This window comes from Hippoglossus hippoglossus, chromosome 1, assembly GCF_009819705.1.
Source record: "Hippoglossus hippoglossus isolate fHipHip1 chromosome 1, fHipHip1.pri, whole genome shotgun sequence".
Lineage (NCBI taxonomy): Eukaryota > Metazoa > Chordata > Actinopteri > Pleuronectiformes > Pleuronectidae > Hippoglossus > Hippoglossus hippoglossus.
This window is the reverse complement of record NC_047151.1, coordinates 19,913,115-19,939,811: the sequence shown is the minus strand read 5'-3', so window position 1 is coordinate 19,939,811 and position 26,697 is coordinate 19,913,115. Positions and strand designations below refer to the sequence as shown.

General features: G+C 42.0%; 1 protein-coding gene across 1 annotated transcript in view; it reads left to right on the top strand.

Moving 5' to 3' along the window:
• The first annotated feature begins 10,372 nt into the window (after nucleotides 1-10,372).
• Nucleotides 10,373-26,697, top strand: part of lef1 (lymphoid enhancer-binding factor 1) — a 58,787-nt gene continuing 42,462 nt past the window's right edge. The window contains exon 1 of the mRNA XM_034596564.1: nucleotides 10,373-10,392. The gene's annotated coding sequence lies outside the window, so the exon portion shown is untranslated. The remainder of the gene's footprint in view (nucleotides 10,393-26,697) is intronic.

Genomic DNA, 26,697 nt, shown 5'->3' with positions numbered 1-26,697 from the left:
AAAGGGTAACAATATTTTACACGTTTTTTTAATCAAATTCCTATAGGAAGGAACTCATTCACAACAATAATTGTTTTGATTATAGGGAAAATTGGGACCCTGTGCTAATGGTACACTTTTAACTATTAATTCCAATTAATTGTAGCACAATATACAGTTGTAAGCAAAGGTTTAAGGGGGAAACTATATATATTGTTGCTTTCTGCATTGAAAGTAGTAAATACAACACCAGCAGCGAACAGACATAAAAAGAGAGGAATTTTGAAATGTGCAAAGGTTTGGACATCCTAATAAAGTCTTACTTAGTAACTCACTTCTTTGGCAGACATCACAACATGCAAATATTTTTTGTCGCAAGTAAAGAGGTTTTCTACTCTCCATATAGGAATTTTTACCCACATGCCTCTTCGCAGATACCTTCAACTCTGAGATATTTGTCTGCTGTCTTTCGTGCACAGCACAAAAACTTCAGCAGGCCTGGTCTGATGCATGAGCAAACCAAGTGCCTGGTCAGGGCCCCTCTGGCCATCGAAGGGCCCCCAAGAGTGCTTGAAATGTCCCAAACAGAGCTTGAAACAGAGCGGCCTTACATGCTCACTATATGCAAGTTGTGTAGGAACTGCTCCCCCTCGCTTCAAAGCGGACATCAATGTACATCAGATGCAGTGTTTTTTGCGCAATCCTACTGACAAACTGAAGAATTACACTTTAAATAATATATGAATACTTCTTTGATTTTAATGTACTCCTCACAAACAGTACAATCATTTCCTTGTTCTTCGGCGCAGTGAAACCAACATCCAAAAGTCCACAAAATGCTCTGTAGTGCTGAGAGGACCTGCAGCAGGTGATAAAGATCAATACAACTTAACTTAAAAAATATTGATTTGTGCAGCTGAGATTTAGGATCAAGTTTAAGCTGAAAATGCCAGGGAAAGCTGCAGGAGCCGAGGAAAGCAAAGTGAAGATGTTTTTATCATTGATATCTCAGAGGCCAAGGCTGCGGCTGATACCAGACTCTCCAGCACCTCTATTACTGACACACACAGCCCAGGGCCTGGAAATTGGCTTTGTGTGTCCAGAGGCAGAATTCACTGCCGCATCTTGAGAAAATGCATCTGCGAGGACACAGAAGTCCTCTTCAGGTCTGAACCTTTGATCCTTGAGAGACCCCCACCTTCCTTTTACCCCTCAGATACTGCATCAGTGTAATTGAAGATCATTACCAAGCCACAATGCAACCCTCTCAGCGACCGTCTCCATAATGGAAATGAATTGTGGGGCGCGGAGCAGCTCACAACAGCCGAAAATGGAAGCCAAAAGGTAGAAGGAGCGAGGGATGTATTCCAAATTGAAATGAAGTGGAAATATCCCGTCCGCGGTGCCATTGGTTAGCCAAGGAGCCGAAACGAGCAAGATTACTGGCTTACATTTGTAGCTCCTCAGTGTTTTTGTTTTGTTTCGCTGAAGTGGGGTGGTATAGGGGGGGGGGGCGTGTGTGCACTTCAAAAGAATTTGTAACAAACCTAATTCATCTGAAGCGTAGGATGAGCTGGTAAGAAAGATGAAAGATGAAAGTGAGTTGGCATGGAAACAGAAAGCACATCAGTGCTCACTGGCACACAAGAGGGCTGCCTGTGTTGCATGTTGCATTTTTGCGGGAAGGGATCCAGAGAGGCTTTAAGTGCTATCATGACCTTACAAACAAAATTAGCCAATTATGACTAACAAGGGTCCTCAATTTCCACTTTTTTCATGAGACCGTGCTTATCATGTTTTTCTCTATTTTTACACAGGCCTATAATCTGGAGCATAGAATCAACATTTTTGTTACACACCTTCCAGAATATTCGCTCCACGCCTGTTATGTTGGCGCGTGCTGATCAACAGGGGAGCCGATCCAAAATTTCCAAAGCGCTTAAAAAGCTCGCTCCATCTCAGTTTCACACTTTCTTTCAACCTCTGGCTGTCCCCATCTTTGTTGTTATCACTTTTCATCTTAACGCAGACCCAGGTGAAGTATTAATTGGAAAGCAGTGAGAAACCATATATCTTTTTTTCTTTCCATTTGATCTCGGGAAGGGGAATTCCACACGTTGCTACTGCTGAGACCTCCAGTGCTGCTGTTGCTGTCACTACACACACGCACGCGCTTGCACACACATGCATGCCTGGAAAACAACACAAAAAAACCACCCTCACGAAAGTCAGCATAACACAAAAGAGCAGTGAGAGCTCAGGAAAAAAGTTTTTCTGCACACTAAAGCAGCATTCACAGAACAAACGCGGTCCAAGTAAGACAACAACATTAAAGTAGACAATCATTTCCAGAAAAGCAAACATTGTACAAGACTGTTGCCCCCAAACATTTGTGGTCTGAACATGTGAAACAAAGAGGGCTTTTAAACAGGTAAACCGCCAGGACACAGTGTTTACCTTTTCATGTTCTCTCTGCGCAGAGGAGTTTGATCTTTTTCTCCTGTATATCCCGCAGTGTCACAAACACAATGCAGTGTCTCGCAGCTTCAAAGGCCCATCGGTGACAGGTTCAGGGGGAAAAGATCAAATATTCATTTCGAAGACACTGAGTGGAAATTTAAATGAAAAACAGTAAAAAATAGGAAAACGACTGCTCGTGCCTCTCGTGACAGGGACTTGCTGGAGAGGAAGAACCTTTGGGCTCTCTTTTGTGTGTTTTATTTGTATAACATTGTTCAATGTGGTGACTATAGCTGTTTTTTTCCCCTGTAGGAGAGTTGCATTCTTAAAATTACTTCTTTGTTTGAAAAACAAACAAACAGACGGACTGAGGGTCTGATTTTTCAGATTTTAATTGTTTCTTCCATCTAAACAAACATTTTTCAGCCCTTTTACGAAACTCCGGGGTTTCTCACTCTTCACTGAAGCCAACTTTGTGCGTGAAGATTGCAGACTTGTTTTGCCCTTAATTAAAACTTTTCAGTTTATTGCTTGTTATGACACCAAACGTTCAAATCATATTATCATATTAACTGGCAATCCTCTCTCAACTCACTTTCAGCTCGCTGCATACATCAACAAAATATTCCTGTGGGTTTCCGTGGCACGCCCAGCGAGGAGCTAATTGAATTAAACTGCATTAATATGACATATTATTTGTCTGTCCTTCCAACCAAAGATGAACATTACTCTCTAATGCCCTCATGTTTACGATTATATGGGATATTGATTTCAGCACTTAAAAGAGATGTGTTTTATCCTATCATTCAAACAGCTCTCTCATGGTTGTTTGTTTACAGCAAGACTCGTCCAAATCTTAAAAAAAACACATAGCAAACATATGCAAAAATTCCCACAGCAATTTCTATACCAATTCTCAGCAAACACCCCTTTTTTAACTTCTTGTGCAGAGAGCAACTTAATCTCTCTCCTCTTAGAGCCGGGGTTGTCAACTGAAATATGGGCGAACTGTGAACCGATCGCGGGCTGAGCGTTTCATCAATATGACAACGATAACAACAGGGCTGACCTCGCGAAGCCTCCGAAGAAGAACTTCAGAGGCGGGAGGAGGAGCTGCCTCCACTTGTGTTGAGTGTGTGAAGAGGTGGAGGGCTTTACTGGATTATTGTGCTCCCTGCCTGGCTGGCACACGCAAGGGAGTGTCTGATCCGAAAACCAGAATACGAGGAAGATCCGTCGCTGCCGTCATTGTTTTCCTGGTGTTGCCTCTTTGTGTCAGCGTGTAGCATCATTGGTCGCAGGTACGCTGAAGATCTTATTGATGTTTCTGATGAATTCATACAAAACAACAGAAAAGCCTGCATAAAGATTTCCTCCACTGTTTTTAATGCTATCTCCTTTATCTCTCTTATCTTTCCCACAACCGCACTATATTATCCCCATCTCCCCTCCCTTTACATTTTGTGTATGTGTGGATGCGTCTGAAATGCGAGCGACGACTCCAGCAGCAGGGAAAGCGGAAGAGAGACCAGCCGGCACATGTTGAAAGGCATGGCTGCTCTTTAATGTGGCTCCAGCTCGGGAGTCCTGGGCCTAATGAGGTGCTGTGGAGCTCTGCTGCTCCGTCGCTCCCGTCGCCTACACACCAGCAGCCCACATACTGCCACTGCTGTACCATCCAGGATCATTAAGGAGATGCTCCCAAATTCCTCAAGGGACCCTGAATAAAAAAGAACAGAGAAAATCCCCCCCGCCCCCCCAAAAAAAGGAAAAAAGAAAATGACAGCCGTCAAGATTGGCACACATTGAGTTTGGTTGAGAAGTGACGCTCCATTTGCCAACAGCCACACCCTACAGCCAACACACACGCACACACACACGCACGCACACACGCGCACACACACACACACACACGCGCACACACACACACACACACACACACACACACACACACACACACACACAAAAAGCAGAAAAATGACCCACACTCTGCAGTAACATTATTCTTTTAACCACAACATATATCATAATAAATTCACAAAAGTCAGAGTGATACAATGTACACATTCTAATATATTTTAATATATGGTTAAAAATAGGAAGGACAAGGTCAAACTGGGCATCCATGGCTGAAAGGAGGTGATCATTATGGAATGAACAATTTGGAGGTTTCATGAAAATGTTCTCTCTAGGCACTTTTACACCTTCGTTGTTTGGTCCAGTCCATAACAGGTGTGAAAAGTGTCTCACACCAACGGATCAAAATTGAACAGACCAAAAGAGGTGGTCTCAGTCCGAGTCAAACTGAGCCATGGCGTGTGGCTTGTTTGCAGTTTGAAAACTTTTCTTGGACAGTTCGTTGCATTCAAATTGAGACAACAATTAACAATAGAAGGTGGAAAAGAAGTGGAAGCGGCTCGCAGGATTTCTTGCAGTCTTTGACTCTGATTATATAATGTTTGAACAATGAGGATGTTCATTTGGCACATTCACACTCGTGTCATGCGCTGTTCCTGAAGTTGATGACGTCGGTAGTTCTACCATTATCTTATATCAGCAACAGAATTAATTAAATGAACCGGCTCATTAAATTTCTCTATTCAAACAGAAAGACTGCTACCTGCCACTTAACACGTACATTGGCCACATGCCCAACCAAAACAAATAGATGTCAAGTGGCAGATGCAGCTCATGTAGGTGGTGACGAGAGGACGTGCGTATGTCATACAGAAGTGAAATCAAAACTTCCAGGTGTGAAAACACTAAGTGAGGCTCATGTTCTTCCCCTGCTTTAATATTGTTGTTTAGTAAAATAAATCCCACTAATAGCAATACACATGTTTAATATGACAAATGTTGGCTTTCGCTCAGAGGTGACAGTTTGCGCTCCAGGATTAAGTTTCAGAACTTGTTGAGCAGTAAATATCACACATGTTTGATATGGTACCATATGAGTATTGTATTGCTGCTTTACCAAAACAATACCACAGGTCACTGCTGAGCTATGTCACCAATTTTGGCACGTCACATGTTTTTCATTCTGCAGAAGTGCAATCGTTTCAACAGTGAATGCAAAGCTACTTAATATATTTAGCCAAAAAAACGAACTGGAAATCTCTCTAATGTGATGTATTTTTAAAGTTGTTATTCAACAACACATTATTTTATTCAACTATTTTCAGTGCTGTGAGACATCTGCTATGCAGCTGTCAAAGAAGGAACATTTGAAAAACAGTTGTGAAACCAAAACTCCATCTGCCTGCATTACTTACGTCTCATATCGAGGAAAAGATGATTGCACTAGCTCGATGTCCTCAGAACGATCATCTTAAAACTCTACACTGTCTTGATAACAACAGCTGGTCCAACATCAAAGTGCGTTAATGGAAAAAAGTAAAAAATTCCTGAGTAGGAAATATTGGTGTAGTTATTTTTCAAGTGTGTGCCAGTATGTGTATGTCTGCATGTGCATGTGATGCTGCTGCTGGTGCTGTGTGACAGTGGTATACGGCCCAACGAACAGGATGAATAATCCCCAACACCATCAAAGGATCCCCAACAGGGAGCTCAGGCCATGACAGCGGCACATACGGCAAGTCTCCCAGCCTGTCTCATACCCCCTGGGGACGGCAGAGGCTGAGGAGAAAAGGGAGAGAAGTCGAGAAATGGGTAAAGTGACGGGAGAAGAGAAGAAGAGAGGAGAGCCGAGAGGGGAAATTGGAAAGAGGAGAGAGAAGTGGGGGGAAAGAAATTGACGAGAATTGGTGGTTGAGGGGGGGAAGAGATAATGTGAGCTGCAGTGAGTTCAAGAGTATTTAAGAGCTATTCCTTTAGGTGATAGAGACAAAGTGGAGTGTCGTGTCCCAGCTGAGGGAGCGTGGACATAACCTGCAGTGTTGACTCACTCTGCTCCCTCTAAATGATGATCAGCTTAAATCTAGCCTCAAGTTTTTTATAATAGGAGAAGCTTTGGGTCTAGATGAAGTCTGGAAAACAAAGACAATCACTAAAACCAGTTAATGGAGGGAAGAGGTGCCAAAACATGTTTCAAACATGTACACACAACATATGAACTTTTGTTGATGGGTTATGACCTCATGCAGACAGGATATTGGAATGGTGCAATAAGCGAATAGTTGGTTTTCTCCTTAAAATGACAAACTTGGCCCCAACCCTGAACTTTAACCCTCAAACGAGGAAAAGCTCAAAAACATAAAATCCACAGAAGTTGTCCCTAAAACTATACATTTTACAATAGGCACAACCATGTCAGACCAGGTTTACAAACTGAAGAACCGGTGCTGTACTTGACAAATTGAGGGATCACTCCTGAACATGCAGTGTCAGAATGAACACATGTCCAGTGGATCATCAGATACTTTCACTGTGTTTATGATAGATCTATGACCAGGCACAATCACAGAGGCACATCACGCTCATTGAGAACTGACATTTGATCTCTGTATAGGCTTTGAAAAACATTCAGATGAACTTCAATGATGAAACCAATGGTTACTTTAGGTCAAAGTGCCACTTCAGGCTGTTTGGTTACGGTCAGGGTCACAAACATCAATAGAAGTTAAAAGTTAAAATGTCTTCCTTCTGTGTATCAGCTGATGCACTGTAATTATTTTCGGTGAAAGACCAAAATGCACACAATAAACCACTGTTTTCCCCCCCAACAGAAAGATGCTCCAACTATTACCAGTACACACATCAAAAAGATGTCACTGCAAGTCAACAGGTGAACTCCCCGTACACCAGGCGCTTCCAGTGGAGGCTGACACCAACTATATAAAGATAAAGCCATGAACCCATACTATACCCACCGCAAGTTAAACTGATGCAAACTAATTAACTGCAACAAGAACTTTGCCTTGCAACTGCCTCTGCTGGTACTTCTGGCCTGTTAGGATTCTCCTCTCGTCGCTTCTCTCCTCTTGGCATCATTGCGTTGCTGGCCCGTTTGACAAGGAAATACAGTAGATCACAGCTGGCTTGATGCCCACAGATAGAGCGGCTCCCCAGCGTCCTCACACCACTGCCTCAGATCCCGGGCCAATTCTCCTGCCCCGCCTCGTAGGTCAACCTTGGCTGCTCTCTACACCCTCACACTCTGTCCCCTGAGCCGATGCCCATCCCACCAACCCTGGCACAGTCTCTCCTGCCTCTTCCTGCCAGGTTTACACAAACCAAAGAGGATACAATGCAGTGTTTTGGTTAAGAGATGGACAAGTAATTAACCTCGGACCCTGGGTGTTTTTACTTCGTGTCAAGAGAGGTACGGAAGGCAGGTTAGCAAACAGTCAGGAATGTTAGCTGTGCTCGAGGGGGGCTAAATTAATGAAAGCGCCATCCATTAACCCATGTGGCTCTCTGGCTGCTCTCTAGGCCTAAGCTTCTGGATGGATCACAACAACGTCACTCCAGAAAACACGAGAAAAATGATGTTAGAGCTGCAAGAAGAATCGTGGCAACTATTTTAATTAATAATACATTTTTAGTGTCAAACACTTCCAGCCACAAATTTGAGATTTTAAATCGGAATTTTTTTGGGGGCTAATTAGGATCATTTTCACCTTGGATATCCTTGAAAGTGTTGAAACTGAAAATGACGATATTGTTAATTTTCATGAATGCCCAAAACACAATTTACTAACACTGTAGTGACAAAGCCCTTAGCCAGGTGGACAGCAGTATGATACTGTCGTAGCAGCACAATCACCTGCTGCGTTTTCATATTTGAAAATGCAACTCTGAACCCAATTTTAGGTGAGCTACCGGATATTTCTTAACTTTCCGACTTTTCAAATCAAGAAAACAGTCAAAAATGAAAATACTCTTTAGTGGCAGAACTCTGAATAAAAAAACACATTACAACCCCCTCACGTGTCGCACCTGCGTTTTTCACTTACCTTGACTTACCTAGAGACCCATGAATACAGTCTGAGAAGGTATGACAATTACATTTCGATTTGCACAGTCATAAGGCTCAAACACAGCATCCAGAATAAAGATAGGTCTTGTCACATGACCGTCTTAGCCATCCCTCCCCCAATCTGCCAGTTCTGTGACATTGTTCATCATCAATTACATAAAGCCCTTTCTGCTGCTGCCGATGTGCGGCAGCGTCTATTCACATGCAGATGTTTCTAAATCCTCCTCTTGTTTTGTTTCGAGGATGGCTCATTTTGTTTTGCCTCCCCCCCTCCTACAGCTCCGCATCTCTCTGTGTGTGCATCTTGTTATTTATATTTATAGCCGGGGAAAAAAAGGGTTGAGCCAAAAAACTGGATGGTACAGAATTGATAATAGGTTGCCTGGTCTATATAATGAATCCCTGCATAGTATAGATAATGGCTGAAAAATGTCTAATTGTAGGCGTGAAGCTGTACGTCCAGCATCCCCCCCATCTGTTCTCTGTCGTCTCTTTTCTTTTAAAAACCAGCCCAACAATAGGTCTGATATTTTTCTCCGCACTCGTTCATTTCTCCCTCTTTTTTTCCCTCTCATTCGCTGCCATCCCATCTTTAAAAGGAGTCTCACAGCTGCCCTACCAGCGGGAGCTGCCTTTCATCACATGCTGAATACATCGCTCACCATTTTCGTCTTTCATCGCCCTCACAATAAGTCAGGAAACGTGGTGACATTACGCAATAAGCTGTAACACTATTACCTCATTGTCACATTTAAAGCATTGTGGTGAAGGCGGGTACAGCGTCTTCCAACAAATCCAAATGTCCCCTCGCACGAGAGAGACACACTGTGACTTCCTTCCTTTGCCAGACAATTGCGTCGCTCTGTGGCTGGTTGGCCATTTCTAATTATTTCATGCCCCTTGGTTCTGCGTGTACAGGATGACACAGCATAGTGTTGGAGAAGAATGAGGATGATTGACAGCCAGCTCCCATCCCACAGGAACTCATTAGGCTTCCTGACTAAAAGCTAGTGGGCACGCTCATGCTGCTCTTGCCTCCTTCTTCCTCTGGTCCTCCTTTTAGTCCCACATTCAGTAAGTTGGAAAAAGAAATGCCTGAACTCAGCTCCAAGCAGAGACTGAACTTACTGTGCTCTTATCTCATCTGATCTGAGGATCAGCTCAGAATAAAAGTTCTTTTTTTTAGGCTCTGCACTCTTTCATTTCAAGTTTCTTTTTCTCTGTGAGGGTTTCTCTGCTCATCTCAGCTTTTATGACTCTTTTGCATTTCGGTTTTAGAGTGTTCTCCCTTTTGCTCGCTGTCTCTTGCGTTCTCTTTCTATTTCTCTTTGGCCCGCTTTTCTGTCCCTCTCTTGGGGTGATATAAGGCAGTGGTGCGGGTTCTAAGAAGCCCTTGAAGTGTTGGCTCCTCTGAGAGTACTTTAAAAGGCCATTTCATCATGTTCATGAAGCAGCACTTGAGACCAAGCTCAAATATGACTTATGTGAAACTCGTAAGAAACTACCAGGAAAGTTTTGTTGCATCCTTTACTGTTATATACCACTTCTCTCCGCAGTGGATGTCCTCTCCTGCTGCTTGTTTGTCGTCTTGCAGCTGGTTATCTACAGATCTTCATGCATGTATAATGTTTCTAGTTCAAGGAAAAGGAAAAGTGAGTCTCTGGATGCTGATGAGCATTAATTATGTTGAACTGTAACCCTGATGTAAGCCTCAAACACCACGTTTCCTCAACAAAATCGCAGACCGGAGAGCTCTGGGTGCAAAGGCCCCTACTTTTACACATTAAGTGCCCAGACTTCACTGGGTTCTGCGGAGTGGCAATTATGACATGCCAATTACACAGAGACAGAAAGATGGATTTGCAGCTCACCAGTTTGTAATCCGCTCTCAAACTGGGAGATCTCCAGACTTGGTGCATCAGATTTGATTCACTCACCGCCTTTCATTTAACACATCTGTCATATGCACATGTACGTATGGCTGAACACACACACACACACACACACACACACACGTGGACACATATGGATACAAGGGAACACCAGAGTAGGAGTCTCAAGGTGTCAGTATGCTCATAATGATCTAGAAGAATGTCATTGGACCACATCTAAAAGCAAGAGTGTTTGCAAAGAGAGATGAAGAGAGAAGTTCAAACCCTGCTTACTTACAGAGCAACAGTAACACTCACTTGAGTTCAGAATTCATAGTGTTTTTGGAGCTGTTTTTTTGTCTTTGGTCCGATTCCTAAGAAAAATATCTTGCTCTGTAGTTGCTTACTGCTCCATGTGTTCTCCTGCTAGTCACTAACTTTGGCAGCTGTTTGATGCAGAGCAGGTCGTGTGCTTTCGATTTTCACTCAGGCCACTTCCACACCTACCTGAAAGGTGCGTTGGATGACAAAATGGAGACTTTTTTTTCTGTGCACATTATTGAAAAAAGTTAGCAAATTAAATCGCGAATTCGACAACACGCTGAAGTCAGACCCACATCCACCTACAAACCAATCAATGTCAAGTATAAGTAGACTCAGCCCACATAGGTAATGAAGACAGGACGTACCTATGTCATACAAAAGTCTTTAGTCTGTTCGCTAAATTACAATGTGAAACCAAAACTAACCACATCAAATGTAACAAAGACATGAACCTTGGTTCAGACCATGGTCCAGACTTTCAGGTGTGAAAACGCCCTCAGTCATCTGAAATCTTGCCTTCTGCAACTTAAAACAAATACTATGTTTTAGAATAAGATGTGAAAATAAAGAAGCAAAATCATCTGACTTTAAAGTACTTTAAAAGTCAAGTTTTTCTTTACCTTAACCACTGCCATGATACACACACACACACACACACACATGCACACATTGTCATAGGCCACCTTTGGGGACTTAACATAGCCTAACCCTAACAATAACCCTAACCACTTCTTGCCTAATCCTAATCCTAACCTTAACCTTAACCTTAACTCAATCCTAAACTTTTGTCCCCAATCAGACAAATTGTAGCCAGAAGGAAATTTGTCCTTAAATCATGTCCCCATGACCGCAGAGGACATTACACTGACTTACATTATTTTCCTGGAGACTAACCTTAACCACTATACTACTCTAACATTAACCTACTCCCGTCCTTACGCTAACCTTAAAACATGTCTTACAATTTAATGATTGATGTTACGAGGATTTAAAAGCAGGTCACCATTGTGGCCTCTAAAACATGAGTAATATCCAACCATACACACACACACATACACACACACGCACACACACACACACACACACACACACACACACACACACACACACACACACACACACACACACACACACAATCAAGTCTGATTTGATGCACCCTGTACTATTTAGAGTGAATTTGTGTTGTTTCTCCCGTCACTAACGCTGTTTGCCGTTTCTGTCTCCCAATTAGTCTCCAAACACATCTGAGCAAGTTCCCATTTGAGCTCATGCAATTCAATGTAGACAATTACTTCTTCGACTTGCAGTGTAGTACCAAGACTTTTAAGGCTCAACAGCTTGTCGCGGGAGCCGGGGGTAAATACTGTGCTGTTTGAGGAAATGTTGACGGTAAAAATCACGGTTTCATCTGCGATTAACATTATTTACGAAATTGTTTGGCCTGGGCTTAACAGTAAGAAATTAATGATGGATTTTAGAAGGCCATAAACACAATCTTTCTTGGTGCCAAGCCAATGGTTAAATATGAATTAAGAAGAAAGCGGAAGATCAATGGGCTTTCTATCACTCTCAAATCCCCATTGCTTTATGTGCTGTTTGATGTCTCAAGTGAAGAGCTCATTCACACTAAAATCAAAGACCTGTTGTCTCAGTTGCAGTAAGAGCAGATAATATTATAGTGTGGGACTTTGGGTATGAGTTCCTTTTTAAGCCTTGAGGAAATTGTTGTTTCCACTGGGAGGTTTATTTGAGTTTATTTGAGACTCAGCTGCTCGCTGCCTGCTGACCAACATCCTTACACCACTAACTAACTGTCAGTGGGACCAGTGAACGGTGTCAGTGATACAAACAGGCTTCTTTAACTGTTACAGATCATTACACTTTATTTCTTTGTAACTTTATTTCCCCTCTTAAAATAATTTTAAATTACTTATTCAAAAGCACAGATCAATCCCAAAAATCATAGATAATTTTATAAAGCTTTTGATATTTTTTAATAAATTATTTTTATTGTTAAAATAATTTCATCTGTTGTGATATTATTGAGAGACAAAGTATTGTTTTTTTATTATTATTATGATTGTTGTCATTATATTATTATAAATCATGATAACAAAATAAATCTTTTGTTCTTAATTTCCTCATTTCTCAACTAAAAAAAATTGAATGAATTTAATATGGCCACTGAAACTTCATTCAAACCTATAGTAGTCTAGAGGATAAGTCACTTCATCAAAAAATGAGTTTAGTTTATTAACTTTGTAAATAAATAAAACATTTGAGCCATTTATTGAGCTTAATTACAAAATGTGCTGTCTTTTGATTTTGGACTCTTGGTCAGATGAATTTGAATTTAAAGTCATTTAAAGACACCACCATGAGCTCTGGGACTTTGGTGATGGACACCCTTCAATACTTTTTGATATTTTGTCAACCAAATAATGAATAGGTGAATCAATCCATGAGCTGCAGATTCATCAACAATACAAAATAAATGTGTTCCTTGCAGCTTTAAGTCCATCTCTGTTTTAAGACCAATCCCAATATCACATTCAATTAATTTTGTACGGTACTATCATAATGCTGTTTGATTGTATCTTTATTTGTTGATTTTATTTGCTTTTTTTTCAAATTGTAATTTTAATATATATAATAATATATATTACAATACAATATATATATGAAAAAACATACAAATGAGCATAAATCATGATGCTTTAAAATGACTTAAGTAGATTGAATAGGTTTCATATTGCTTATGTTGCTTGTGTATAAACTAATACAAAATACTCCTGTGTTTACATGCTACTTTTGTCACTGTGACACAGATGCTTTAAATGATCTCTTGTGACATTGTGGAGCAGCATGTGGTCGCTACACAAGTGAAAAGTGAGCAGCTTATAGTGTGAGTCTTCACTTATAGATTACGCATGTGAAGCCATAGAAGAAATCCACCCGCCACATCTCAAGAGAGTGATGACAGGAGACAAACACGGACCGCAAGCAGCCACGGAAAAACTTCTAGTCCTGTCAGAGGCAGTGACAAGGCCATTCAATGTAAATGAACGAAGAAAGACTGTGACAGGAAGAAGGGGAAGAGTGAATGTGTGTGTGTGTGTGTGTTCTGCAGTCATGTACGGCCGTGGATTTTAATTGTGCTGCGCCCAGACTGCCTCCACCAATCAGAAGACCTTCCCAGGCACACTTCAGGGTGACCGCAAAGGAACAAGAAACAAATGCAGGACAAACAAACCAGCCCTGCAGTGACAGAGCTGTCATGAGGCTTTCAGGGGCAGACACCCATTCCTCCACGCTCTCTGATTTAGAGTTTTTCCTGCCAGGATTTTCCATTTCCCCCTGTTTGCTGATCCCATGCTTTCTCTCCATTCACTTCCCTCTCTCTATCTTTACTTTCTTCCTCCCTCTTCTCTTCTCCCTCCATCTCGACGCGCGCTATCTCCCTCCCCTCCCTCTCTCCCACCGTGTCACTCGGCCCATCTGGGCTGCCTGGTGGAGTCGGGAACATCGGTCCCTGTCAGGGGAGCTCAGTGGGGCCCTGTTGAAGACACAAAGGGTGGATTACTGCAGCTGCCAGTCACACTAAGACCCACACAGCAGCTCTTCGGAGTCTATACCAGTGTCCTCAACCCTCACACCCAGCGTCTATCACAAAGGGACATCATTAGCTCTGGCACAAAGGAAACCCCTGCTCACCCGTCTTAAGCAACACTGCAATCAGGCCCACAAATAGCGTGATTAGTTCCGATGATATGCATGTGTAATGTATGCTGAGGCAGTGTCATCTGCTCAAAAGCGAGAGGGTGCGTCGAGGGGCTTTGTTTTTCAGGAGCATCTCGCACACAGTTTTTCTATCTTCTGTGCTTACGACTGGATTTTCTGTCTTATTTTCCCATGAATAGTTTTGTCCTGTAAAGATTTGATCACTTTTTGTTGCATGAGTCAATGGATTCTTTTAAGCATCAGTGCAAATTACATAATGTGAGAGTTCAACAAATACAATAGCTTTATGTTTACGGTTTCATGTTTCCTTTCCTTTAAAGAATCTTTAATCATTTGTGTCAGAGGATTAAGTTTAGGTCTCATGAAACCCTAATGCTCAACTGAAAGGTTATATTATATATTAACCGATTTTAATTATACATCAAAAAGGTGTTTTAATTGGATGTTCTAGAAGAATCTCACTCTTTGTCTTGATTACGGCTTCTGCTGAGACTTTGCTTTTGTCAGAGAAATCAGTACATTCATCTTAATTGCAAGAACAAAGAATTCTTCACTCCCCAATCTCTCTAATCATCAAACAGGCACAATACATATCTCTTTGTTTGTTCTTCTTATTTAATCATTTCTCAGAGAAGGAACTGTTGTCGTTTTTGGCCCATTAAAAATTTCATTTTCACCTGCTATGATCCAGCCCTGATCACTTCTGACCAGATTTGCAAAAGCACAAAAACCAAAGCAGCACTCCGGGTGCCTAAAACACATATTCCAACTCTGTGGTTACAGTGTTGGCTTTAGACTGTAACTAATAACATCTACATTCAGGCAGTTTTACCAGTGAAGATTTCTGTTTTTCTGAGAAGCATGAGATTGTTTTGCTCCTCGTCTTATCATGCGTCCTGTTTCTCCGCAGCTCCGCTGACCCTCTTCATCCAGACTGCTTGACGATGATGAGGATCAAGGGGTCAACAGCACTGGGGCTCGTGTCTGTAATCTCAAGTTATCTGTGAAATCTTGGCAAAACACCTCCATGACTGAATGTTACAGTTCCTCTAGATGTCTTCTCTAGGTGTTGAGAGCGGATCTGAGCTTTGCTCTCTGATAACAATGTTGCACTATACCTTTAAACACCAGGATGAACGTTATTTAGCTTTCAAGTAGTGTTGATAGGCGTAGAAACTTTGTTCCTACAGAAACTGTGGACGGCACATGTCTGTCATGGCTTTCATAAAGTTAATACATCTCTAATGTTGCCTGCTGAAACTGCACATCTTCCCATTTTATAGATTTGTGGAGGAGCTGGACTTTAATGTATCAATTGTTTCATCGCTGACCCGGGGAATTCTTACAACATGCGAATGGTCTTTGAATTTGTTGGATTAAAGCATAAGGAATAATAAAAATGTGGCTCGGAGGCTCGATAGAGAGGTTGGGAAAGCCTTTCAAGTCTGAACCTGGGCCAGTGGCGGTCCACAAAGAGAGGAAACGTTTGCATGTTTTATGTGCGGTGGGAGGGATTTGTCCATGAAATGTGTGAAACATTTTTTACATGTAATCTCTGGAGGATTAGACTCTCTAAATCATTATCTGGGCTTTCTCTCTCCGTGCGTCTGACAGTGGGGTGCCCAAAAGAGTGACCCCCCAACACGGCACTGACGTTCGCAGACATATCAAACATTTAGGCAGCGGCAGAACTGGATGCGGATGAAAACAGAGAAATGCTCAGGGGAGGCTTGTTGACGAGCATCACTCTTAAAGTCAAAGCTCGGGCAAGACGAGTGAATCAGAGGAAGGCAAATGGCATCTACAGCAGTGGGACGGCACAAACACTGGAAAAATCAACAGGGGCATTAGGTCACCACACCCTGAATGAAATGTCTTCTCCATACATTGTATCTATTTTCATTACAGACAAGGACATTTGGAAAAATAGTGTAAGTGTTCACAAAACAGTATTTATTGCGACTCTTCAGCCAGGCTGTAAGGTGTGGTGGCACTAAATCTCTCTCTCTCTCGCAGGCCTTTCGTGACTACACTTTATGAAGCAGATGGCAGGGCGAGGCCGGGCAACGAGGATTTTGGCACAGCTACTTCACTATACATCCTCTGGGATTTTTACCGTTTCAAATTTGGCTCAAATTGGGCGACGACTTGGGCGAGACTGAGGCCAGGAGTTCAAACATTCTCCCGGCCACATATTGCTGCTGTAATAAAATGAGCAGCAGGAACAACAAAGCTGTAGTTTTACAGGAGACACTACGTCACAGGCCTCCCATATCGTAAATATCGCTTCACAAATATTACCTGCAAGCGCATGGTAGAACTCAAAGGAACTAGGAGGGCGAAGTAGGACTCTGGAACATGATATCAGGAGTTTTCCTTTCAGATATGAAGAACCCAGCAGGAGATTGTCTGGTTCACAACAACAGGAAGATGTCGGGAACATTCAGATGAGGAGTGGCGTCTGGGTAGAGTATGCAGGAAGTAGGACATGATGTAAAATTTCTGTTAAGGAACATTTTTGTTTTTGTTTACATCACATTCTCACTGGTGTTAGCTAATGTCTCAAAAAGCTCTTGAGTGTCCTCTATGTTGATGGAACCTCTTTTTCATCCTAAGATTTTTTTAATTTATGTTTTTCTGCTGCCATCGCATATTAGAAACATTATCAACACCTATTTTCCCCTTCTGGAATATGTCATGAAAATGTCTTCATGTCTAAAGAGCAGCTACTGAGAGATGTGATGTGCCTTTGAACCCCCCCCCCTCCCTCCCCTCCCAGGCCGACGCTAACAGTAACACACTCATTAACCAACACGTGAAGTCATGCATGCACACAAGCATAAATCTCAACACACTTTTTCAGAAAACTCCCACACAAACTCCAGACGTAACTCTTAAATTGTCGACTGATCACACTTTTCCGCGTGTGAAAGAGAATACAAGTTTCAAAGATATAATTTAAGATATTACATCAAATGATTATCAGCATCAGTAATCACCACTTTTATCAGAGCCAATTAAACCAGTGACAGGATGAGTAAATCGTTTTTTTGTCTACTCAAGAATATGGCCCGTTCTTTCTCTTTCTCCCTCTCGCCTGAGGCCTGCCAAGAAGAAATGACTCATTTGCAACAATTTCTTCATGTTGGGAGACGTGGGGGGAAAACCCTTAGACAAAGGAAAGAAATGAGTTGTTTCCCCACTCTGGAACCGAGCAGCCTGCCTACAAAAACACTCATTTGATGCTTTTTTAAATACAACAAAGGAGCAGAGCCAAGGTGCCTAACTAAACCTGTCAAATTGGCAGCATGTTTCCCCGTGTCTGGAAACGCTTTCCTCTCTAGTAACAACTCCCGGGAATTGTGGACATTTCCTTTGTGAGACTAGAACAAATCAATCAGCTCGAGTAAGTATCACACTCCAGTGGTTTTAACAGTTAATTTCCTGATGGTGTAGGCTGGCGCACCCAGGAAATCAGCCACCGGCCTGGTTAAGCATTGCCCGCCTGGGCTCTTTACACAGGCCATCTTCAGCTTTCGCAACATACTCAAGCTGAGAAAAAAAAAAAGCAAAGATTAAAGTGCATAGTATTTTACAGACCGGGGAATTTTGAGTCTTGGCTTTCACTCCTGATGTTTCAACCTGTTTTTATGGCATCAAATAAGTAATTGAAACCAAACTTGGATATACATCAGTGTGAGGAGAATTACCTAAAGTGAGAAAAAAAATGGATTTGATGTGTATTTTGACTCTTTAGTCTGGTCCATTTCCCATCCACTAACATGGAGGTGATGGGGTCTATGACCTGTAGAGCCATTGAGAGATTTTGGCTTTATTTTTTAAGGAGCAGTCATGTCGTCCATCTTTATATACAGGCTGACAATAGGTAAAATAAGTGTGTATGTAAATGTGAATGTTCATAGTGACAAACCCACCAGGGAACCGTGAAGATGTAGCATCTAAAAATGTGTTTGAGAAAAACCTGCAGTGCTGGTTTCATCCATTTATCCGAGATAACTTGTGCTTCTGTTGTTTCAGCAACCGAAACTTCTTGTCCAATTAGTCGTAAACCTCACTGACTAAAGTGACTGAACAAGAAAATTCTCAAAACATGGATGAATGGATTTTGTAGCTCTCTCGGTAGTTTGTAATTTGTCTGTGGAAAGGGAAACTTTGTCATGTCTGGGTACTTCTCATCCTCCAAGCTTTAAGAAAAAAGTAGAAGGAGAAGGAGCTTCGTCTGGACGGTGGATAGTTCAAAGCTAATTTCAGACTGGATAAAGAGTTTGATCTTCTTCTGAGAAAAGCAACACCACGTATAAAAGGAAAAAAGATTCTGATCTAATATCGAAAAATTTGCGGTTTATCAATCTCTGTGCACCACAGACACCCCTGGTTTTGCAGAAATGTAGTGTATTGATGAGTGTCTCCATTTAAAATAATAAAATTGTGCAAGCAAACCTTGAGCATTATCGTCCGACTCTCTGTGTTTTGATGACTTTGTTCTAAAATAACCCTTTTACCATATTTTTGTTGTTTTACTCTTTACTCAAATTAAATGAAAACAATCAAAAACAGTTTTTGATAAGAGACGTAAAAATCTAATTTAAATTTGAATTGATAAAAAAACAGCTAACCCTTACCTTCATGCACCTGGGTGCAGTCATGGACACACTTCGATACTGATATGTACACAGGTTTGCCCCCCCCCCCTACATACACTCACACACACACACACACACACACACACACACACACACACACACACACACACACACACACACACACACACAGTGAGAGTCAAACCAGGCTGGCTGTGTTTACTGTTTAGCCCTGTGTGTTGATGTGATGAGACACCCAGGCTGATAACACAGGGCCAGAGGTACCGCCGCTACGTGTTTGATCTCAGGCAGCCGAGGCGGGCGGAGGCTGGGCGACGGGTGCACACGGAGGATTGGGGTCAGTGAGGTGTGCTGTGTGCTTGATTACAGACTGGACGGGGGCCCCGCGACCTCTTAGCAGGTCAGTGCTGACCCCCGACCCCAGCACAGCAGGGCCCGACGCAGCGCTCACTGCTTTCTCCAATAACACAGTGGGATGAAAGGAGGGGCTGTGTGCAGCGGGAGGACTGGACCGCTTCCCCTTTGGACCTGAAGAATGTAGCACACAACAGAATATATTGGAGGACGGCTGGTGGTGAAGCTGTGCAAGCCTCTGGACATATGTTGTCCCCGGTGCAATAAAAAAAGAGCCCGGTCGTGCCTCCCTAACCTGATCAATTACACCAGTGGAGACCTCACCCTTTCCCACAGTGCAACTGAAGTAAATCAGTGTAAACCTTCACTCAGAAGAGGACACAAGCTGCAGAACAGCTTTTTTCCTCATGTTCTGTGAAACATCTCAGTAACCAGTGTGTTGCTTCGTGTGCTGTGGTCATTTCAAATCAGTTGCACAGCGCACACACAGTTAAACGACCACCCCTATCAACAGTAGACACCAATGGTGCCCATAGGCAAGCTCAGCAGATTTCCACTAATTCCTGTCCGCTGCAGAGATGGTGGCTGTCCCAGCTGGGTTAAGTTTTTATGTAAACACCCTCACTGTCACTTTCCCTCAAGGCACCTAAGTCAGCCAAGTGTTAATCTGCCCATTAGTCTTCAGGAGTGGCAGTGGGACAGGGCGGCATGTCCACACACACACACACAGATGAGAGAGACTGCCTGTCATGATATGATATGCTCCAGAGGAATTTTCTTCTGGCTGCACCGAGGCAGCACCTATGAGAATCGGTGCCGGATGTGTTGAGACAGTGAGGAGGGTCAGCGGAGAGATGGAGACCGTGTCTGCATGTGCATGTTACTCCACTGTGGTGTAGCGAGGACGGCGGCATGCAAACATTCTGGGTTTTGAAGCTCGGAGGGTGTAAGTTAATACTGTCTCGTCTGTGAGTGTGAGCCAAGTCTCAGAGGAAAAGTCATCCCTCATTCTCTCTCTCTTTCTCTGAGGAGCTCTCTCTCTTTCTCTTCTCTTCTGTCAGCATCTCTGACTAGCGAAGATAGAAGGGTGGAGTCAGGTGCCATTCGGCGTGAATCACTCCATGTCTCTGTGTGAGTCAGACGGCTTCTGATTGGATTTGGTTACCTGAACAGTGGGTGGATGAGCAGATCCTCCTGAGGAAACTTGTTTTTAAAGCTCATTGTTAAATATGCAGAAATACTGCAGCGTTTCATTTTTAGCCGCACAGGGAGGGCGGCTCATGCACGGCAAAGTTAGTCAGTTGTTCAGTCCACCAGAAATATCTAGGTAACTGTAGGGTGGGCCGTGATGAAAGTTTACATAGAAATTCAGGGACGATGAATCCTCAAGACTTTGCTGATCCTTTAAATTCTCATCTTGCACAACCTGCAGAGATCAAAGATGTCTGCCATCAAGTAAAACGTGTTAATTGTAGCGACTTTCAGAAAACAAACGTGTCGCTGAAAGGCTGAGGTCGGGCCTAATCATTTAAATGACGCGCTAATCAAAAAATCACTGCTATCCGTACAAATGAGTTTCAACTTTTATTAAAGAAAAAGATGATCAAGTTATTTGAACATGCACAAACTCATACATTAATGCAATCAAATAGAAAATAGCGTAGCGTTAAAACTAAAATACAGCGTCCCCACTCACCCTCTCTCCTTCCACACACAGGTGAACAGGTGCTCATATAAACCATAACCCCCGCCCATATCCTATGTGACCTACTTCCTGCAAAATTGATATGATCACAGATAAACAATAACTAACAAATAATCCAACAAATACTCCCAAAATACAAACCCATTACACCCTGTATCCCAAATAATAATATTCTTCTTTAACTTATTTATGGCTCCTACATCAATATTTACTAAAAAGCATTGTACAGGTGTTCACGGTTCCCAAATGATGAATGACTCATGACTCCACCCTTTCACCATGAAGTTAATATTTATGCTCAGTGAAACTGCTCTGACTTTTGACACAGACATTCGTGTCCTCATGAGAATGAAGTGTGACAACTTTGGAACATGGAACTTGCTCAAAGAAAGAATCCATAAAATTTTGGCTTTGATTCCAACAAAAGGGCAGATCAAGGATATTTTTTCTTACTTTAACATTGTCAGATGTTTGTTTTTTTTCTTACATTTTCACCAATTTCCCAGGGAATAATTGACAGATTTTGATGAAAGGAATCAGGCATATTAAGGGGACTGATATTTAAGTATGTGCACGAATTGGTGTGGCTTGATTGCGGCGGTATGTGCTCTAGTGAGTGCTATTCCAGTTTGGTTTATGGGTTAATGCCTGCAAAACATTCCTGTCAGCTTCAGCTGTTCTTTGTTTAGTGCTAATAGCAAACGTTAGCATGATGAGCTTGAACAGGGACCGTAGTAAACACAATACCTGCTACATATGTGTATGCTAGCATTGTCATTGTAAGCATTGTTAGCATTTAGCTCAAAGCGCAGCTGTGCAGTATCACAGAGCTGCTACCTCGCCTGAATTCCTGGATTTATTGCTCTTCTTCTATAGTCAGACCTCTCCTGTCCAAATTGTACACATCCATAATATATACGAAGCATGACAAATTCCCCTCCTTTCCATCAAGGAGATAATTTCATTTTAATGACAGTTTGTCTGAGACATCCTCCTGACAGCGTTGCCATAAATCAACAGATCACACGTCTTCCCCACTCTTCCCTCACCTTACCCCCCAAGACACGCCCCCAAGGTGACTCACCGTCTACCATTCAAAGAGCAGCACAAGTAATCACTCACCTCAGACCTCCCCCGTTTTTTGATTTGCACGTTTGATAGATGGTGTCTTTTCTTGGCTTTAATTGCAAGCTCTTTTCATCATAATTTTATGTTTGTTTCCTGTCGTTTTCTTGGGGATGGCTGCGGGTGCCAGGGCTATAATCTCTACATCAAGGAAGTCGTTAGGAATGACTAACAGGTGGAATAGACTGCGGCGTGTGGGTTTCTCCTCTGAACTCACCTGGCAAGTGAATTTAGGAACTGATATTGACAAATCTGAACACATTGATATCACGGAAGCAGACACCGTAACGCTCACACACACACACGCGCTCCCACACACATACGCAGCACAATGAGCGAACTGCAGATAATTAGGGTAATTTCTGTTTGAAGTATTATGCATTGCAATGAAAATAGAACGGATAAAAGATGAGACAATAATAGATCTAAAGAGGACCTTGACTGAATGTTGTTGCAACAAAGAGCATTTTGTTTGACACAATTCATATTGTCTGCTAAACAGATATCATCTCTCAAATTTATACCAGAAGGGAGAAAAATTCTCATATGAAACAAAATATGCTAGATATGCAGTATGTTCCTCAACACGATGTGTGGACCATCTATATATATTCATTCCCAACTTCAGATTGACTACTGGTCTGCTGGTGATAAATTATGCCCTGTGCATAGATATACTCCTTCCTTACACAACATGCAAAATGTAGTATCTAAAGTGAGAGACAACTGAATTCAGGTCACAGCGCAGCAGGAAATCTTCCTTTTCATGTGAGATCCAGAGGGGTCACTCTTATGAACTCATTAGGAGAGAAATGCTAATGTAGCTCTGTTTTCTTCGGTTTCTCTCCCTCCTCTCCTTCTCTTCTCTCTCTTTTCTCTCCTCGCCAACTTTCCCGGGTATTTTAACAACCAGGGCTTCGATGCTCACAGCCTCGCTGCAGAATACAACGTATTTAGATGTCAAGTTAAAGTGTGTAAGGTGGTCCTGACAGCAGCTTCATTAGAAAAGGCTGTTGTTTGTTGCCTTGTCATCGAGTCGCCAAACTGGAATCGTTACGCAGCAAACAAAAAGCTGCATCTTTATCTCTGCTGGCTTATTACTGATGTTCTCATTCTGCTGCTGCAAACTCATTAACTGAATGAAAAAAGATGGAGAAAAAGAAAATCTGTATCACTCAGTGAAATGTGGATATCTGTATGGTGTCCTGGTGAACAAATGACCCTTCCTCACAGGGTTTCTAATCAAGAAGGTGGACTTCTCTGCAGTGGTCTCTCACCAAGCAGCGGAGGACATAACAATGAATTACTCAATCAGACTTCCACAAGCTGGACTACCACTTTAAAGACCAGAATATGAAATATATATAATTCAAGCTAATCTGCTAACCTTTTTATGTTCTTCTATGTTTTTGTTTACTGCAGGTGAATGTAGTGCTACCGAAAGACTGCCTTATTTAATATATGCAACAACACCAATAATATACAAATTAGGTAAATACTATGCTTTTGATTTATTTCTTACTTCTTTGACATCTGCATTTTCAACAATGTCATTCAAATTTATTTTTTATGTTTTTTGGGTGAATATATGAATCATTTTTTCAGATATTGAAATATTTTCATATTGAGATAGTTTCAATATTTCTTTTGTCAGACATGAAACTTGAATAACCTCTGCTGATGTACAAATTGTAATTGAAGAAAGAAAAATGGATGATTACAAAATCAAAAATGATCCCCTTAAAAGTTCAGTGTGTAGTGACATCTTGCAGTGAGGTTACAGATTGCAACCAACTCCCTTTCCAAGCAAGTGTGAGAGCGTACAGTGGCCTTCAGGCCATGTAAAAATACAAAAGGCCCGCTCTAAGCCTGTGTATAATGTATAATGTAGAAACAACAAGCTCAGTGGATGAGGACCTGGTCCCTGTATGAAGAGGTAATTTGCTTAACACGATTCTTAGTTTTAGGTGAATTTTATTTTGTGGTTTAAAAGCCAAGAATTATTAAAGTAATCCTTTATTCCACAGACTGCACATTTAATAAAAACAATACAATAAGTAAAATTATCACACATGACCAAATGAGGGAATAGGATTATATAGGATCGTATAATAGTGTGTTTTTAATGTTACAGGGGATATACATGGTCAAAATAAGACCGTTTGCCCAGATAATTTTAACCCACAGAATTTCTGTCAGTACCAGTCACTGATGTAGACAAGAATTTTAAGTTTAAAAATGTTTGACAGATTGCTTCTGTGAGAGCCTATATAATTTCGAAATTTAAATCACTTGATAATAATAATGAGAATGATTTGGAGTTGTTAGAGGGGACCTGCATGTGTTCTCAGTGACCCCAAACAAAACATTTAGGCTGATAAATCCAACAAAGTCTGATATGTTGAATTCCATAATATAGTGCAATGCTAATGAACTAATTCCAAACATGAGTCATTTAGTCCTTTGCTATATTAAATCTGTTTCATTTTTCACTCTTTGGATCTCTCCACCTCTTATCTCGGGCCCTGCAGGCCTGCGCTGTCTCTTTTTTAGTACCTTAACAGGCCTTTTTGCCCCCGATTTCCCTTTTCTCCTAATTTCATGATTTAAAACCATGTCCAAGGTGAATGCTGGAAAAAACCATGGAAGAAAAAAAATATTTGAAAGGAAATGAGTATGTTCCCATTAGCGAGGTTTTAGGTCGTGGTTGTGCATGTAGGTAGGATCATTTCAAATTGTGCCAGGAAAAAAGTGGCAGGTAATTAAATTAAAGAACACTCTAATGAAGTAGAACCAACAATTTCTTTCAGAGTGGGAAGGGAAACAGAGTTTAAAGCTTGTATCACACTTTTCTCTCTTTTTTTTGGCTGGAAACATTAAGTTTAATGTTAAAGTTTTTTTTTTTTAATAAATGAAAGGTTTGTTTGTTCATGGGTTTGCTTTATGTGTGAAATCTTTTTAATTAACTCTCTCTCTATCGGTGCTGTGTACTGCGTGCTCGTGCGTGATCGGGCGCGTGAGGGTGCGAGCGCGCTTTCCGCTACACTCTGGAATGCAGCCAGTCTCCTTTGATTCCACACTCCGCTTCCAAAACCCCAAAGCCTTTGATCTTTTCTCTCTCTCTCTCTCTCTCTCTCTCTCTCTCTCTCTCTCTCTCTCTCTCTGTCGCGCGCTGCCTCCCTTACCCGGAAGAGAACCCCTTTCTCTCTCTCTATCTCTCTCTCTTTCTCTCTCTCTCTCTCCCTCTCCCTCTCTCTCTCTCTGTCTCTCAGCTGGGAGGATGAACGCACACGTGGAAATGTTGGCCCGGCTCCACACTCGGACCAAATTTAGTCATACAAAGGCAAAGGGAGAGCGGGGAGGGAGGAGAGGGGAGGGAAGGGGGGTGGGGGGGGGGGGGGGGGGGGGGGGGGGGGGGGGGGGTGGAGGAGAGGGGGCTTGCTGCTGCTGCTGCTGGGGGAAGCGGGGAGGAGGAGGAGGGGGGAGAGTCGGGGATGAAAGAGCCAGCCGCCGCGAGATCAAAGGGAGCCGCGGCTCCGCCCCTCTAACCCCACCCCCCGCGCTTTATAAAGATCTGCCTCCCCGGCCCAACTGTGATTCTCACGCAACCTCTCTGCGCTCAGACAGACGCACTGACGCACGCCACTTCCACTTCTTTTCCTTTTGGTTTTTTAATTATTATCAGTATCTGTTGCCGTTTATTTTCCTTTTCTCCCCCCCCCTCTGTATTTCTTCTCATAAAATCTGAGAGACTCCACATCGACGCATCGATTTCAAAACAGTTCTTTCCCCTTGTGTTTGTGGCACGTGCTTACATATTTTTCATTCCAAATTAATGACTTCAATTTATTTAATCACTGTCTAATGACGCGTGTGCGGTTCGTCTGTCAATAATAAAACGATTAGCTTTCATATGCTTGATTTTATTGTGTGTTTGTGACTGAAGTGTAATCTCAAATGTTTTGTCACGTTTCCACACAAGGTCAGATGAGTGTCTGACTTTTAATTTGAGTCACTAGGAAAAAGTTTATGATTGTGTGGCCTTTTATTTCTCTTATTTCGTTAGGCCATTGCAACCCACTTTATCTCTTTCTGCTGTCACATTGAGACTTAAATATTTGTTTACTGAATAGCAATAACATCAATTTCATATTTTCAGATATTGTAGGAAGCACATCAAAAGCTTACGCGGTTTAAAGAATAAAAACGAACCTTCACCCTGGATGTTGCTGATTTGTTGTCATCACAAATAAGTATACAATAAATATATGGGACGAAGTGAATGTGGGGGGAAATGACAAAAAAACAAAACAATTGAAAGGTGTTTACTGTTTTTTAAGTGGCCTCATCTACAGGTAAAAAATAACAATGTTGCCATCACTTGCATCGACATTGAATTCATCCTTCCTCCAAACAAACACTCTTCTAAATCTATTGACATTTTTATTAATCGTAATTGTTTCAAGGCATCCAACGCACAGAGTGCGTCTTCTTCCTCACCTCCTCCTCCTCCTCTTCTCCTCCTGTCTGCCCATTTGTTGTGAAGCCGCGTATAAATCTGTGTCTCAGGAGGAGTGT